At 35.3% G+C, this 17,226-nt stretch overlaps 1 long non-coding RNA gene across 1 annotated transcript; it reads right to left on the bottom strand.

Annotated features, from left to right (window-relative positions):
• Nucleotides 1-397: 397 nt before the first annotated feature.
• On the bottom strand, nucleotides 398-9,501 carry LOC128236612 (uncharacterized). The gene is made up of 4 exons (XR_008261394.1): nucleotides 9,293-9,501; nucleotides 3,328-3,451; nucleotides 1,629-1,680; nucleotides 398-1,158 (listed from the first exon to the last, which is right to left on the bottom strand). It is a non-coding gene; the product is annotated as an uncharacterized LOC128236612 (long non-coding RNA).
• Nucleotides 9,502-17,226: the final 7,725 nt, after the last annotated feature.

The raw sequence follows: 17,226 nt of genomic DNA, 5'->3' as shown, positions 1-17,226 counted from the left end.
AATCTGAGACAACAAATGATGTAACAACACACACTATGGCCATTATTATACTGATTTTACTGACCAACAGTTACTGTTTTCGCTTTTGTGGTATGGTGAATTTGCCGACGTCGGTATTAATGTATAGGTATTTCACAGTAATACACCCCACAACAAGCAGATGAGTCTGAAGACAGATCTCTTCTGATTGGCATGGCAGAAGACGTAATTCCATACAATATTATCATAAAACATTAACTGAATTTAGCATTGTACATGACAATTCATCAAATTTGAAATGAAACAAAATATAAAGTGGGCAAATTACATGACATTTTGCGCAAAATGTATGACAAAGAATCATTGTGGTTTTTTTTTCAAAATAAAACCCATATTTTAAAGCAAAATGTAGCTCCAAAACCTTCACAGGATATGATCAATTTGATTTAAATATGCAAAAAAGTGTATGTCTAAATATATGTTATTGACATGAATTTTTGTGCCAAGGTGACGAAAATGTATAAAATATGGACAAACCAATACAAAACATATATAATTGACTGACAACATAAAGTATTTGGGCGAAACTGCAAATTAATGGTGTGTTTAATGCTGAGTTTATAGTAAAAGTGTACTTCATATTTCACTCGTGGGTTCATAGTTCATGAACATATGTTTTTCTATGTCACTTCTGAAATAAAATACGATCTTACACTGAAATCATCAAATAGCCTCTATTAATTCCATTATATATCGATGTTATTATCAATGCTAATTTCGGTATCTGTTTACCTCAATTCCATAGCTGTGATAGCTAATCCAAGCGTTCGTAATAGGCAATCAGTGATGCATAACAGTCGACTTTTTCATATTGGCACCAAATTCCAGCATACCAACGGTCTCTTCAGTGCATTAAAGGCCAATTACTCCACCGAACGCCGAATTTCCATATCAGGTGTTTTCTATGGGACAACATGTAGATTTACGCCATGAAGTGGTTGCGACACCTCATTTATAATAATCTTTGTAAAAAACATAAATAATATCGGAAGGTTTAGCATTTTTGAGAAGGGTATTAGAATTAAAGTAGTTACAAAATATTGTTTGAATTTTCTAGTCAATGTAATGCAATTTCTGTCAGATATTTGATTACAGTTGTTCAGGTTTTGTATTCGATGCCTGAAACAAAACAATATGATTTTATATAACAACTTAACAAGAATGTTGCAGGGACATAACAATATGTATACATATCAAAACTGCCTGTACAGAACGTGTTTTGAAATTTAAAGAATCAATATAACAAAATAGTGTTACATTGTCAAACAAATATAAGTACGTCGGTCATTTACATATCAATTACCGTTTTAAAATTCATGTCGTTAAGATTTTTCACTTTGTGTAATACAGGGGGAGACAATTAGTTTACATTGCGTTGTAACTGATTGATTTCCAAACCTGTATATCCCAACTTAAAGCTGCGCATTTCAAGTATAAAAATAATGTTAAAGGCATATACAGTTTCATGCATAATATAACACTACCCGGTTCAAATTGGAAAAATAATGGGCTTACATTGGTTGGTTTAAATTATCTATCAGAAAGTTTCAAATTCTTATTTTTAAAACCAACTTTCGTATAGATCTTACATCTCTTAGTGTTGTAACTCGTCGGCCCAGCATTTGATAATTACCAGTTCCTCTGAAATTATCAAAAATAGTACCCGCTACAGTATTTCATAAAATAGTTTCATATAAAACGCAGTTTTAGTAGTGATATATGGATGAACAGAACAAAACACACCATGATGTTTTATTTCACTCAAGCACGTATTGTTCATCATTATAAACATAAAAAAGTACAAGCATGCAATAGAATATAAATAATTGTTATATATATATATAATTGTGAGAATGTTTTTAGAGTTTGTAATATGCATTTTTACGACGCAACTCACCAAAGGGTTGTTATAAGATGTTGTATAAGTCCTGGTGGCCAAGTGGTTAAGGATTCATTTTTCAGAAAACTATTTTTTGGCCAAAAAACATGAGCAAGTCCCTTTGAGTCTCTCTTATCAATTTTTGGCGTCACTTGGAAACATGATCACCCCAAACAAAACAATCAAAATAAAATTGTAAAGAAAAAAATCAAAAAAGAAAATGTGCGAATTTCAAGGGAGAACAATGTTTTATTTTACTTGTACGACACTGGGTAAGAGTTTTAACTCTTAGTCTGAACTTTGTTTTACTGATTTATTGCAGAAAAAATTATTACGTGTGAACGATATTTTCGATATAAGTAATATGTTATAATATGAACATTTTAATAACCAAAAACACCAGACACTCGTTAAGTCTCTTCGAGTTGAGCTGATTGTATAACGGAAGATTTTATCAGAGTTTTGTTGGAAATACCGAAGTTGACCGAAACAAATGTCCTTCGACAATATGAACGTGTTTATGTGCCAACATGCTTCAGACCATTCAATAATCATAGCCCTACTGGACTGTTCCTAGCTGTTCAAATACGCAAAATATTGAAACTAATAGAGATAAATATAATAAATAAATATATAATGAATTCTTCCTTGTTAACAAAGTCAAAAGCCGTTCTTATAACAGGGGCAACCATCACAAAGCACAAGGCATTGTTGTTTGGATAGTGTGCAGTAATTGGGTTCCTAAGACCATCCCTCTCCCTGAAGCCCTTCTGAGATGCAGATTATGAAAACATAAAGATCTTTAAAAACTCTTCGTAATTTTCTCCCCTCTATAACACACCTAAGCATATGCGTGTATAAGGATGCATGTACGGTGCTTGATGAATAATGAACTTCAAAAGATTGAAGATTAAAAGAATTTGATCCTTAAAAATAAATTTTGCATTTAAGCGACCCGTTCATCAGTTTTAAGAAAGTATTTCAGCTACAACGGTACGTTAAAAAGAGGTGTCTGTTTTATAAACAAGTACCAACATTCTTGAAAAGAATGAAATCGTGATAAGATTGTTTTTACTAATACTTAACGCATATTCTTCAACATTGCCAATGGTGTAGGTCAATGCCGACACACGCGAATTGATCTTGTTAAGGGGTATCATGATTTTTTTGACGCGCGATGGATGGGTGAATACCCTCGCCATCCGGATAGAACCGGGCAGACGGTTTCATTGACGACAAAAAGATTGTGTTTCTTACCTGTGGTTTAATTATTTTTGTTATTTTTTAAACAATATTAATGGACTGAAGGGCCACATATTTTTTAAACAATATCAAATGACTGAAGGGCCATGTTTTAGTGACCAAGCTATGTGACGATCACATGTGGAATTAACCAAATGGAATAATACCTTTTTGCCTATGTAGTTGCATTTCTTGTTGAGTTTGTGTGCACCAACATGCAGCAACTCCTTGTCATGACATTCACACATGCGCTCAGAAGTAATGCTGATAAACCCACGACGTTGTAGCTACCTGAAAAAAACACGAGAAATCGGTATTTCCATTATTGACATATCATACGTTACAACAATATGAGACATGCGATAAATATAAATTATTTGGTTATTCTCGAGCGCGCTCAAACAAAATCAATTGGTTTTCCGCAATAACGTTTGTACTTGGTTTGAAGCAATGCATATAAATACATATTCAAGAGCATGTCTTAAATCTCTTTAAGTGTTTTACCAATAGAGTTACCTTGATACCCATAAAACAACCAGCATATATAAGTAAATTGATTATATGCGTTTCTGTGGTTTATAGAGTATTCTCCTTCAGCACAAAGTCACGTGATGGCCCCAGTGAGATATGCGTCAGCAGCCCTACTGGTCAATTGCGTTCTAGCCCTTGCTGAGTACACATCAATATTATCTTAACTGTAGAGTGATAGCTCATAGTGATTATAAGAATTAGTGATACATTGGATTTATAAAATGTTATTTGTGAATTTAAATAGTTTTAGTTATAATAATTGTAGTTTTTAATTAGACACTTGGAAATAAACAGTTATTGTGTATCACACTAATCATGGATGGTGGTATTTTGCAAAAAATATCACAAGAACTTTGTCCAACTGTAACAGACATACCCTGTAATCAGGAAGACAGTTCGGACGTGCCTAAACGGGATAATTCTCGGGCACCACAGAATGATTTGTTGGCCATTAAGAAAGGCCAACAGGAGCAGATTGCATTAATGCAAGAGATGATGCAAAATTTTGCGCATTTGAAGTCAGACGTTGATCGACTTCGCAAACAAATGTAAGAACCATGCGATGAGAGTGAAGACGAGTCTTCCTCAATGCCAACGCCTGATGTCGCTGACCAGGCCAGCTGCAGCCAGCCAGTTACGGCGGCTGGTATATTTGAGGACATTGCCGCGGCTTTGTCATTGAGTGAAGCTAAAGGCTCACCAGTTTCGGGACCACTTGCCAGTTTGACGGCCAAATTATTGACAAGACAATGGAAGTCAAAAAACGGAATGATTTGGCAGATAAGTACCCCGTGCCAGAAAACGTCACGAAGTTAAATCATCCTAAAGTAAATCCTGAAATATGGAGAATAATTGAAGCGAAAACGCGTTTAAAAGACGTGAAGCTTCAAAAGATTCAGCAGTTCACACTAAGAGCTATGGTGCCGATCATGCAGGTGATTGATAGCTTGGTTGCAGGACGGGATTGCCAGGAGAGTTTGAATTTCGATGAACTTGTCACAAAATTAGTGGATGCCGTAGCACTGACTGCCGTGGGAAATGCAGATGCTAATGCCTGCAGGCGTGAGTCAATCAAGCGCGACTTGAACGAGGAATATCAGGCCTTATGTTCCAATACTAATCCAGTCACACAGATGTTATTCGGAGACAATATAACTGATCAGTTGAAATCAATAACTAAATCAAACAAAATTGGATTCAAAGTACGTGCAGGAAAATTCAGGCAGACACCTTACGCGAAAGACCGTACCTTCCGGAAATCAGGCTCTTTTTTAGGACAACGACCGTATCCACCGCGTTTTCCTCAAATACAGAGGGGGAGGGGATATCCTCGAGGAGGACCGCACAGGGGACAGTCCAGTGCGACTCCCAAACAACATGCCAAACATTAACCTCAACCTGCAATGTAGCTGAGGTGAGTTACTCTAACATTAACTGCATTAAATTAGCAGGCAGACTAAAGCATTTCGGTACCCAATGGGAACAACTGACCACTGACAAGAGTATTTTAGAGACTGTTTATGCCTGTACCATAGAATTTATTGACACGCCAAATCAGACTCATGTACGTGAAACTAAATTAAATTCAAAAGAGACAATAGTGCTGGATAGAGAAATAAAGGGCCTTTTACTTAAAGGCGTAATTGAGACTACAGAGCATTGTGATGGAGAATTTATCTCAACAGTGTTTTTAAGGCCAAAATCTAATGGTTCATACAGAGTGATATTAAACTTATAATCTCTTAATGAGTCAATTGAGTACATACATTTTAAAATGGAAAGTTTACATGCGGCTATACGGCTTATAACACCTGGTTGTTTCATGGCGTCAATAGACTTAGAAGATGCATACTATACGGTGAACGTATCTGAGGAATTTAGGAAATATTTGAGATTTATATGGAGAGGTCAGCTTTATCAATATACATGTCTTGCAAACGGTTTAGCCTGTGCACCAAGGAAATTTACTAAACTTCTCAAGCCTGTATTTTCTTGTCTTCGTATGAAAGGTTTTCCGTCTGTGGTGTATTTGGATGACTCGTATTTACAAGGCACTACGTACGCGGAGTGTCTAGAAAATGTTTCTGTCACACAAGAGTTGCTTGCTGACATAGGTTTCGTTATCAACAACGAAAAATCAGTGTTTATACCAACACAGGAACTTGTCTTTTTGGGATTCATTCTTAATTCAAATACTATGACCATTTCACTTACTGAACAAAAAGTGCAAACAATAACGCTAGCTATACAAACTTTACAGAACTCTGCTAATTATACAATTAGGCAGGTAGCAGAAATAATAGGAAAAATGATTTCGTATAGTATAGCAATACCTTATGGGAAACTTTACACAAAAGTTTTAGAACAGGATAAAACAAGTGCTTTGAAATATAATAAAGGCAATTTTGATTCCCATATGACACTAAGTGCTGAATCTCTGATTGATCTAGATTGGTGGTTAAAAGCTGTCAAGAACAGCGGGGCGCCTCTTTACAGGGATCTCATTAACAACCGATGCCTCTTCAAAAGGATGGGGGGCAGTATGTGAAGATAACAGTACAGGTGGCCAGTGGACTATAGCAGAAGCTTCTTTTAAAGACAATATCAATTATTTAGAACTAAACGCTGTGTTACTTGGGTTAAAAGCTTATACATTGTGCCTAAGAGAAAAGCACGTCAGAGTAAGAGTAGACAATTCTACTGCAGTTGCATGTATCAATGACATGGGGGGTACCCGCTCAAAACAATGCAATGATATTGCACGTGTAATTTGGGAATATGCTTATCAGCATAATATTTGGCTAACTGCTGAGCATGTACCAGGCAAAGATAATTACCTTGCAGATAGAGAAAGTAGAGTATTTCACGACAATACAGAATGGATGCTATCTATTTCTGTGTTTAACAGGATTTCAAAACAGTTTTTTCCACCTGAAATAGACCTGTTTGCTTCTAGGCTGAATCACCAGGTAGACAAATACATTTCCTGGAGACCAGACCCAGGGACTGCACGTGTCGATGCATGTAATTGGGACTGGTCAAAATATAGATTTTATGCTTTCCCACCTTTCAGTCTGATAGGCAGGGTACTGCAAAAAGTTGCGCACGACAAGGCGGATGGTTTGTTGGTTGTGCCAGATTGGACAACGCAGATGTGGTATCCGGTACTAATGAAAATGTGTGTCGAGTCACCCCGGCGAGTTCCACCACAGAAACGTCTTCTAACATTGCCATATGCGAAAGACAAACTGCACCCCTTATGCCAGAAACTAAGTTTGTTAATATGTCATGTGTCAGGGAACAATACAAAGATCAGGGTTTATCAGACAATGCCATTGATGTAATTATGAGTTCATGGAGGAAATCAACGAAAAAGCAATATACAACGTATATAAATAAGTAGAATATGTATTGCACTGAAAATAATGTTCAAGTTTTTAGTCCAGTTGTATGTGATGTTATCAATTTCCTTGACAAACTTTTCTCAGAGGGATTAACTTACAATGTGCTTAATACTGCGAGGAGTGCTATTTCCTCCTTTATTTGTTTACAAAACAGTGAATTCTCAGTAGGAAATCACCCAATTATTTCTAGATTCATGAGAGGGGCTTTTAACATGCGGCCGGCCCTGCCTTGTTATGTAAACACTTGGGATGTGTCTGTGGTAATTAGGTATCTCAAACAGCAGTCTCCAACAGAGAAACTGTCTTTTAAGCCACTTACCATGAAATTGGTTATGCTCATGGCCCTTCTTTCTGGTCAAAGAGCCCAATCATTACAGATGTTAGATATTAAGAACATGGGCCATGCGGGAGATACCGTTACATTTGTGATAAATCAGCTAATTAAGCAGACAAGGCCGGGATTTCATGTAAAGCCAATTACATTTAGACGATATACGTATGATGTTGATTTATGTGTAGTTAAAACCTTAGATGTTTATTTAGAACAAAGCAGCGGCAAAAGAGGGGAAGTTAGTGATTTGTTTATTAGTGTCCAAAAACCACATAAAGGAGTTTCAACTGAAACTATCTCCAGATGGCTAAAATCAGTACTAACCAGTGCCGGTATTGACACCAAGCAATTTAAAGGTCATAGTGTTAGGTCAGCCGCAACTAGCGCTGCTTTTGGGACAGGCACATCAATACAAACTATAATGAATGCCGCTGGTTGGTCTTCAGAATGTACATTTAATAATTTTTATAATAAACAGTCTTTGACTGATCATAGTTTTGCAGAAGGTGTTTTGAAAGCTGCTGATAATACTAATTCTGTCGATTAATGCAATATTGATTAATATTTTACATGCATTACTGTACATAGAAAATAAACCAAAATAGTTTTCAATGTTCTTGGTTTGTAACGTTTCGTGAACACCCTTTAAAATCTCACTGGGGCCATCACGTGACTTTGTGCTGAAGGAGAATTGATCAATTAAACGAGACTTACCTGTAAGGTGAAGTTTGATTGAGATTCTCCGAAGCACAAAGTCATGGTGATGGGCTCAAGTGCCACACCCAAAATGTTCCCTCCCATATATCTTAGTAACTAAAGTACGACTGTGACTGGTGTTCACTCACGGATGTTTTAAAGATTGACCAGTAGGGCTGCTGACGCATATCTCACTTGAGCCCATCACCATATCAGTGAAATGGCATTGCATTCTTCCAAACAGTGAAATAATATTTTGATATTTTTAACTGTTGTTTAACTGAGTGAAATTGTAGCCCGCTCTCAATTTCAAATCAAATGTAAGCGCACAGAGGGCAGAGAAACGTTTTATATCCTTGTTAGTATGTAATAAAAATGTTTGTTTCAGCGAACGATCGTTATATATTTCACCTGGTGAACACCAAAAGTAACTAATTAATTTAATATCGGTTTCCCTACTCACACGGTGAAATGTATTGCGATCTAACACTGGAACAAACATTTATCCTCTATATCACAATTGTTTCAATATAATGGGATCAAATAGTTACAAGAATAATGCTTTTCTTTTGTTACTTTACTTTGAAGGCCATATTGAAAATTAGAATATATGTTCTCATATGTCTAAATGTGTAGCCTTCAGTAAATAAAGCTTTTATGATTATTATTATTATCATTATTATTATTTTTAAACCTAAAATACGGAGAGTTTTACAGCGAATACAGATATCTACTTCCAGGTCGATCCAGGGACGACAGCTCCACGTTGTTATGATTGAGGTCCGGGGACCTGTCAGGGGAGATAACTAAAGTATATTCATATTATTATCCGAACAGCACGAACAGTTTTTTTAGACTTATACACAAGTTCTTTGTCTTAATACATATAGTTATAAATAAAGTATGACCACCACAAATTAAGAGCGTAAAGCATGCATTCACTATAAGTTCAATGGATTTTTTAAAGCTGGTAAACGGATAGTGTTTTTTTAGCGAGTACAAATATCCACATCTGGGTCGCCAAGGCTCCACCGGACCAACAAAGTCGTTATGGTGGAGGTCCGAGCCCTGTCAGAAGGGATACTTAAAGCATATCTTATATTATTATCATCATCACATATTAAGAGCATAAAGCATTGATTCACTAAAAGGATTTAGAAAAATTCGTACCTTATCAGTTTTAGGTTGGCCCGACCCGCTCCTCTTCCGCCGAGGTCCGAGTACACCTGGTCATTGTTTTTGGTAGCTTTCTAATTAAATATACATAATAATTTGTTTTAGGTTCAAGTCCTTTTTATCTTTCAAAACACTAGAAGCATATTTTATACTAAAGTAGACCTATCGTGGACCAAACTAAATATAATTGTCGGTCAAAACATATCTGAGAGCTTATGATTTTTCGTTTATATTTTGATGATATTTGAATTAGATTTATCTTAAGTAATCCGATGAGCTTTAGTAAAATAAACATTCTGTTTGCGACTGTCAGGTATTATAAACTTATTGATCTATCTTGAGCTCAATGTATTGATCAAGTATTGAACTGTCGGAAACAAATAATATAAATAGAAAATAAACTAGCGGAATAAATCCATTCTGCACCTAAAAATAACCAGGTGTGGTTTGAACCTAGGGAGCATTTCTTATTGAATTAATTCTGAAATATATTACAATATTTGTGGTAATACCTCTCTGTATCACATTCACATTTATGTCTTACACATCATATAATCATTTAAAGGCTTGACGTTATTTATGATAAATTTCTTATTAGGCACAGTTTCTTCTTTCTGCTTGTATAAAGGTCTTATCTTAAAATTATATAATAATTTCACGTAATGTGAATCCCAATTTTCTTCCGTTTAGAATGATCAATAAATTGAAATATAAAGAAGAATATTGCTTTCATCAAAGTAAATATTTGGCCACCTGTGATCAATGTCGTATACAGAAAACATGAAAGTCTGCCCGGGTCGAAGTCCAAGACAAATGTTCCAACAAACTAAAAGGTCGATAGTTCGATTGAAAAATGGAGCTGCGTATTTGTGTATATTTGTGGGCATGTCAATGTAACATGATCTTTCCAAAAGCTTCGTAACCAAGATTTTTTTAACAAACTTCTTTAAGCAACTTCCAAAAGACTTCACGTTTATAACTTTATTGGTAGATCTCCTAATCCGCTGATAAATGGTATGCTTGTAATAGTAAGCTATGAGTAAATATAGGTTTTTGTCTTATTATCCGCCTTGGAAAACAGAAATCAAACACATATATAATAATGATGATTTCCTCCGTCAAACATGTACAAGGCTGGGAGTGATATTGCGGTAGGACGTTCGCTTCTTGCAAAATACGCAGGGGGGTCGAAAATTATAAGGCGCGTTCTATTAGCCACACGCACGTTTCTACCACGGAAGCATACTACAGATGAATGCATGTCAGCTTAAACAGCTATCTTCGCAATAGAGCTAAACTAATTTTTTAAAAGTTGAACAGCACATGGACACCTTTGGGATAAGCGTAGTCCTGGTGGCCTACGTCCGCCCCAACTCCTGCCACTATCCGACGTGTTTATAAAAGAGTACACATAATGGGTCGCTCTTCGTAAAGGTTTCCAAGTCCGAGCATCTCACCAAATCTCGTATCGCACACTTGCTTTTTCACGATAAACACCATCGTCCACCTTCTAAATTCAAGATCGGACGGAAAGTCTCATTTGTCAGATTAGTCTTATTTACACTTTGAGATCAGTTTGCTTTGATTCCATAATCATCAAGAGCTACCCACGAATATAACAACGTTCGTATGTTTCCTGAATTTATCATGAGTGACATTTGCCAGAGTTATGAGACTAAAAACACTTGTCCGTAATGTCAAAATGATCAGTTGGGCGAAGAGGCACGTCATTGCAGGTTACTGTATGCACGTCCCCCATCTTTGACAATACCTCTATGTGTGTTTCTTTGAAAACGACGAGCTAACATAAACCATGATTAAGTGCATACGCTTTTTGCAAAGTTGAGCTTAGGATAAAGTATTCCAAAGTGGATTTATTAATTGATAATATAGTGTGATAAATTTGCGCTACCACAATATAGTATTGATGAAGCTATAACAAATTTGTCGTACAGTGAGACGTTATATCTAATACCGTTTAAAAAAAAAAAATTTAACAAGTAAAGAGGTTATAGCAGTTGCTGTAAAACATGGTAAAAAACATTACCTTACCTTACCTTACAGTAAGCCAGGTACTCCTTGTATAGAGAACTTAACGTGTCAAAAAGAGGCTCAAGATACAATTTACTTGAAGACGCTCGACAATAGTGAGACTCTAGCTTTGGAATTTCTTCTAGAAATTGGCGCACACCTTGACGAAGCTCATCATGCCGTCTGTGCTGTTCCGCTTTTCGAGTTTCTGAAAACAAAATTTATTTGAATGCAATTTATTTGTATCAAGTGAATGAATATAATTTAGGTGGATAAATTTTAGTGTAAATATCAATGAACGAATGAATGAATGAACGAATGAATGAATGACGGCATAAATGAATGGATGAATTGTATTGCTAATTGTTGTATAACTAATATGTGAATACATGTAGCAATGTTATTTTATTTTTTTTACATTAATTTATTATAATAATCATTTATATATTTGATAACTATTACACATCTGTTATCACTAAATATTTGTAAACTATGTGTACAATCATTTAACTGCATTTTGAATAAATAATACGTTATACAATTACCTGTCTTGTCTTCTTTACTCGGAATACGACTAGCTGAGTTGTTGCACCATCCATAAACAGTGTGCTCTCCGATTCCAATAGTAGTGAGAAACAAACTTTTGCACACCTGTACACGAGCATTATTTTGCCATAGAAAGTACTGAAAAGATCTACTTCGTCTAGAGTTTTCAACCGTTTTTACATTTTGAACACCGGATCCAACTAATGAATTCACGTACACTTTACGTTCGTCCTAGTCCAAAGTGCCCCAAAACTTATCAAAAATTTCTTGTCGGGTTTCTTCTGTAATTGTAGGACAAAATCTAACACTGCTTTTTTCACAACGTTTGGAACAATTTCTTGGGCATAAAAACCGCTCCCCTCTTTCCACATAATTACCCCATCGTCCATCTACTTTTTTCATGCCTCTATAGGCTTTCCGTTTCATTCGTAGCTGTTTATTTTTAGCACGCTGAGTAACTCCTGTACATTTTCGTTTTGTACCAGTTTTATTACTTTCAACAGTTTCTTCGTGATCTATCTGAATATCAAGTTCTCGTCTTGTACCAGTTCTAATACTTTCAACAGTTTCTTGATCTATCTGAAAATCTAGTTGTTCAGAATCTGACGAGCTACTTTCTGGTACGTAAGATGGGTCTCGTACATCGTCATCAAAATCGGCCTCTTCTATCATCTGATCTGCAAATGGTTCATCTTCAATATCTGTTGCAATGTCGAAAACAGAAGATTCTACTCCACCATTGTTATTAATATCATGTGGCGATATATCTGTCTCCTTTCTTGTACTAGTTAATGTTATACGTTCTGTAATTGCGGGATCATTGACTTCAGGTTGTACACCATTATCTGTTGTCATATGAATTTGTGAATGGTCCGGTACTGATTCTGTTATCAGAAATGTTAGTGTTCGGCCTTAACACTTTAATATCTGATCCTTGAATTTTACACTGGATATCTGTGTTTGCAGTTTGTTTGGCTTGCAATGCCATAGCAACCATTATTTTACCTCTGTTTGACATGATGAAATAAATTGTATCTGTATTCAATATTTTGTTGCCAGGTTCACAAACGGGACAGTGAATACCTGACTCTGAAAGACTTTGTAAATGTGAGTAGTTTAGTTCTTCATTTGGAAAATTAGGGTGTATACATTTGACGTGAAAATAACGTTGACAATCTGCAAATTCACAACGCACATATGGTTGCCCGTTCCGTAGTGTAACTAGATACGGTCCTGATAAAACTATTTGTTCTAAAATGTGAATGAGTTCATAAAATCCCGGTTTAAAATTACATATATGACACTTATACGTTTGTAACTCTGTTTCTCCTGTAGACTCAGTGTCACTTTCACCAGACATTTTGGTTACCTACAAAATAATAAAAGGTTGATGGTTGATGAAGTGATGTTATTTATTTTTATTCTAACATGGAATTTATTGGAGGCACAGTTATAGAAAAGCATGCTGAGATTCTTCCGAGTAGCAATGAAAGGACGTCAAGGAAACTTATACGTTATAACTGCAGACGATAAGTTTGATATCATAAGGCCAACCTTCCTCGCAAATATTATAAATTAATAATTGTGTTTCATTTTTGTGCAACTGGTATTTTTTCTAAGTTAAAATAAGGTTTTGTTACATGGAAATGTTCCAATAAATTATAGTTCAATCTGGTCAATAAAATACATTTATGCTTTTCTTATTTATTCACGTTTGCGTTTGATTATCATCTGTTGTTACTTCAGAAGCCAAAATCAAAATGTCGTATCTGTACTATAACTGAATTATTATCTACACAAGTATATATGTCAAATTCTCGAATCTCATTTCAACATTAAAATAGGGGTTCTTTCGACATCCAAATGAATTATCGTACCAATAAATCATAAGTACAAAAGCAGAATATTAAATTTAAAAAGAGCAGTAGGATTACAATGTATCCAGACACAGACTTATCCTCTTTTTTAAAAACATAAATTATTTTTGATGAAGCAACTTGCAATCTATAAGTTTTCTTTAGAAACAGTGTAAGTTTTTAGGCATGGTATTTGTTTATGCTTTGAAATAACGAAGATAATAAGCAACAAAACAACTTACATGCTCTTTCAATCATCATTATTGAATATTTCCACAATTTTCAAAATGCTGTTTTTTCATCGCACACTAAAGTAACAATGTCAAAACCTCGTAACTCAAGTTACGCGGGTTGTGACTCATGTGATGAAAGACCAATCCGAGTACGAGGTTTTGTCACATGTTACCAAGACCATTTCCCATTGGCATTCACTTACGAGATTTTGTCAGAAGGCGCGGAATTAGTTTTTGTTTCCCGCTGAATGAAAAAACCCATTTCACAAAAAAACAGAGTTACGAGGTTTTGACTCCGCAACGACGATATGGTAAAAAACATTTTTTTACCAATGGCATGGCAGTATTTATTGAAAATATACCACATTTAAATTCCATATTATTGGTTCAATGGCCAATATATCACATAACATTCGAAATGAAATGTTTTGTGGCTGACTATTTCGTGAGAAAGCGTCAGAAAAAGTACATGGACAAAAAGAGTTTTGCATGCAACATCCGTCCGTCGCACAAGTCAACATCTGTTTTGGCCTGACATTTTATTATAAATTAGTGTTAAATGTTTTAAACATCTCATGTTTAACATCTTTTCATGGAGACAACTACCTCACCATAGATGTCAAGAATGCGGGAATTTCCTTGAAGAAAAACAAAAAAGCAAAAAAACGAACAACGACAACAAGCTTCATTGCGATAAAGAAACATTCATACAAAACTTAATCCAATGACAATTTAGTTCAGCCTAAAAACCAAGTAAGAAAACATATTTTCAAAAAGTGACAATCAATAACTTCATTTATTCATATTGATGCGATTTCTTACGTCACATATTTCAGCTGTAGAGCCGAAAACATGCTCGGTTGAAATGGGCGCGCATTTTCAGTAAACAGTTATGATTTCACCATTATAATTATACATTATCAATTAGTTGGAGGTCATTATGAAAAATATGCCTTTGCCTAGCTGCGCTAGGCTTGAACGTTTGATTTCTATTATACCTCTAAATAAACAGAAAATACTTTATTGCGAGACAAAACGAGTACAGTATCGGGTTTAAAATTCACAATTTAAAATGATCCTATCTTTTATGCATGACTATGAATCAATCAATACCTATAGAAAATCATGAACTAAACAAGAACTATATCAGCTGTTCAAATCTACATAAATATATTAAGTCCTGATTTAACAAGGTACGTATGAATCAGAACTAATGACAAAGAATGTCAGACGAAATGCAATGGCCTGCTTTAAAGAGACTCATTAACGTATCAGTTTATATTTTCCTAATTCAGTTAATTCAATTTGCAAAATCGTTACCAACACTTTTCGACATTTTAAAATCATTAAAAACAAAAGAGCTCTAATTCCAACTGTCGCTGATTTAGCATGGTTACATTTTTTGAATATGTTTTTTATCGATATATATGTTTGAATTTATAAAAACTTGAACTATTCCCTCTAAAGAAAAATGGGCACAAAACTGTAAATTGCACGAATAAATACTGCACTTTAACTTAATTAAGAAACTACAGTTGAAACAATGTTCACTAAAAAAATGAGCCCACTGATTAATACGGGTTAGAAACAGAGCGGAGCTCGTTCAGGCACATGCGTGTATAACAAGATAGAGCTGTCGTAGGACTATACGCCGTTTTTGTCTTAGAGATGACAACACAAATCATGTGATGCCTGCCAAGGGCAAAAAGGGTCAAATTAAAAAGTAAACAAGGTATGCAACACGACGAAACCAAGTTTTCAATGATTAACTAAAGAACTTCAACCTTCAATGTGAGACTCAGTTTAAACTGTTATTTTCTATTTTTAGGAACAGTGATATTGACCTTGACCATAGGGGCCCGAAATGCAATTCCATGAAAGTCCTTCATAAACTCTTCCTACATACCAAGTTTGGTCACAATATGCAAACTCTAACTAAAGCTATTCAGTACCAAGCGTTTTTTTCTATTTTTAGTAACAGTGACCTTGACATTGACCCTAGAGGCCCGACATATAATTCCATGAAAGTACTCCAAAAACCCTTCGTAAAAACCAAGTTTGGTCACAACATGTCAACCCTAACTAGAGTTATTCAGTGCCAAACGGTTATCTATTTCTAGTAACAGTGACCTTGACCTTATCCCTAGGGGCCCGGAACGTAATCCCATGGAAGGTCTCCATAAACTCCTCCTGCATACCAAGTTTGGTCGCAATATGGCAACCCTAACTAAAGTTATTTAGTACCAACCTTTTTCCCATTTTTAGTAACAGTAAACTTAACCATAGGGGCCCCAAACGCAGTCCAGTGAAAGGTCTCCATAAACTTTTTTCCTTTATATCTAGTTTGGACACATTTTGTCAACCCCAACTAAAGTTATTCAGTACTAGTCTACCCATTTTCTATGTTTAGTAACAGTGACCTTGACCACGACTCTCGGGGGGGGGGGCAAAGACAAACCCATGAAAGGTCTCTATTAACTTCTCTTATATACCAAGTTCGGTCGCAATATGTCAACCATAAGGCCACTGCTTCTTTTTTTGGTTTACTTTTTTTGGCAGAAATGTCCACTGGGTGGACGAAAGAAATTGTACTGTACGGACAATGATTTTATTCATTATAAGTATTTATCAAATTGTTAGCAAGCAAGACAAAACTATTATGAAGAGTCCCAATATTTAGGGGATATACTATCAGTTGAATAATAAGAATAGTGAAAAATGTAGAGTAAGAAGGAACTGCACAAACCATTAAATGTTCATCACTCGGAATGTGACATGATTGGGATGTCCCCACATCAACATATTTTACATGCACTTTCTTTGATATACCTGTTCGTGTAAATAACTCATCCTTTGTATGCGTTTTAACGCTGGCAGACAGATATTTTAAGGGCCCACCTTGTGCCTCCACCAGCAGACTTTGAAATATGCAACATAATGTTTATGCTATAAACAATACTTTTATTAGAGATATATTTTTAATAGATATTTCTGTCCAACGATTTTTGGTTTGTTTTTTCAATAATTTGTAATGATAGAATCAGACATTTTCTTCAGAAATGATAAATTGGTCATAAAGTTTGCACAGCAAACAAATCAAGAGTTCATGGTGGTTATCATATGCAGATTCTCATCAAAATGAATAAGTTAATTGCATCATTGAATGGTATTTTGCAGCAATTTAATATGCGTCATTAGGTGTAATTAGATCTCTTGGTACCTAGTGGTAGGTTGCAGTTGACCTGAACCTTTAAACTGGAGA

The sequence above is a fragment of the Mya arenaria genome, chromosome 6 (genome assembly GCF_026914265.1).
Source record: "Mya arenaria isolate MELC-2E11 chromosome 6, ASM2691426v1".
NCBI lineage: Eukaryota > Metazoa > Mollusca > Bivalvia > Myida > Myidae > Mya > Mya arenaria.
This window is presented reverse-complemented; position numbering and strand designations above follow the sequence as displayed.